This window comes from Bos javanicus, chromosome 7, assembly GCF_032452875.1.
Source record: "Bos javanicus breed banteng chromosome 7, ARS-OSU_banteng_1.0, whole genome shotgun sequence".
NCBI lineage: Eukaryota > Metazoa > Chordata > Mammalia > Artiodactyla > Bovidae > Bos > Bos javanicus.
Genome location: NC_083874.1, coordinates 77,646,634 through 77,648,402, shown reverse-complemented (window position 1 = coordinate 77,648,402; position 1,769 = coordinate 77,646,634). Strand labels below are relative to the sequence as shown.

The 1,769-nt window shown below is 34.4% G+C and overlaps 1 non-coding gene across 1 annotated transcript; it reads left to right on the top strand.

Moving 5' to 3' along the window:
- The first annotated feature begins 316 nt into the window (after positions 1–316).
- On the top strand, positions 317–462 carry LOC133252226 (small nucleolar RNA SNORA79). Its single transcript, XR_009737850.1, has one exon. It is a non-coding gene; the product is annotated as a small nucleolar RNA SNORA79 (small nucleolar RNA).
- Positions 463–1,769: the final 1,307 nt, after the last annotated feature.

The following is a 1,769-nucleotide window of genomic DNA, read 5'->3' as shown; positions in this document are numbered from 1 at the left end:
ACTAAAGTCTTGGCTGTTCTAATTTTCCACATGCTTATCCATCATATCCCACTGCCAATTGTGGAAATACTGTTATATAGTGACAATACCTTAAATAGATTTTAAGATTTTATAAGTTGGATCTAGCATACTTCTGGACACATAGTTAACATATGTTGAATGAATACATATTGGTAATGGGAATAATATTAGTGATTAATATTTTTTAATGCTTATTATGTGCCAGGTACTATGTTACATATCTTATTTGCCTATTTCAACTAATCCTCAAAACATCCCTTTAGGTTAAACATTTTTTGTAAAAAAATAGTCAGCTTCATGGCTCTCTTTCTCACTGCTTGGAGTCTTAAGTAGTGGGATTTTAGTCCATTATATCTAAGCTGACTTATTTTCACGCAGGGCACCATGGGGATAGACTGGCTGTCCGTTAGTGCCTTCTGATTTTTGTGAAGTCAAATAATTACAAAACAAAACAAAATAGCAGAATAAGTAATTTGCTCAAGATCATAATAAACCAGTAAGTAGGAAACTAGTCATGTCTTGCTACTTATTCATTACTTGCAGCATAAAGTACAATACAGATGGAAAGATAGTCATTTTTAAATATTTTGTTTTATAGTACAATATTCAGCAAAAGAGCAAGGTATACTATAATAGATAAATAATTTTTAAACACTCACATACGTACACATATGTATGTGTGTATTTGTTGTTTATTAACTACATTGTGTCCAACCCTTTTGCAACCCTATGGACTACTGCCTGAGAGGCTCCTCTGTCCATGGATTTCCCAGGTAAGAATATTGGAGTGGGTTTCCATTTCCATCTCTAGTGTGTATGTGTGTACTTATATTTCTTTACTGTTACATATATTCTTATATGGAAATTAAGACCAAAGCTTTCTTCTGACTGATAAAACTTCAGGGGATTGTTTTTATTCTTTTTGCTTATTCTAGTTTACTTTTCAAATTTATACATGTTAATTGTACAATAAATATTTTAAAATATCTTCAGCAAATTAGAACCTTGAGAATGTAATTAATGCAGTTTAACCCAGGCAGGCCTTCGTGAAGGAAGACAATTGAGTTAGTCTGAAGAATCTATCAGATTTAGGCAAATGGAGAAGATGCAGAAAGGCAGCTAGAGAGAGAAGGAAACCTTTCTGGCAAAGCCAGAGGCAAGAAAAAATATAACATATTCCAAGAACAGACACAGTCCAATTTTCTACACCAAACACAGGCCAGTATATAATAGAGAATGGGCCATATAGGAGAGGTGTCTTTAGAGTGAGTATATTCAGCCTGTTCTACACTATCCCAAGAAGTCTGGATGTATGTGAAGCCACACAAAAGGTAAAGTTGAATTCATTTCAAAATTGTATGTCAGTCTTTTCAGTCAAGGCCCACTGTATACACTTTGCCCTTTGTTCAACTCTTATGTGGCACAAAGGTCCTAATAATTGAGATCTAAGCCAAGTTACACAAGGGTTTGAAAACATTCAGTTTTGACAATAAAATTCTGTTTCTTGCAAAACCATCCTGACAGTTGAAACTTCCTAGGGTTGGGATGATAAATACATAGATGACTGCATGAAAAGGACTCAGCAGAATGTCAGACACATGAAAAGTATTCCATACATGGTAGCCACTAACACTTGTACTCATTAGTTCTGGAGAAAACCCAAGTGTATAGTCACAGACAGAAGTGATTGGCAAAGTGTTGAAAGCCATCTCATAGAAGGATATTTTCTCCATCATGTTCAATATCGT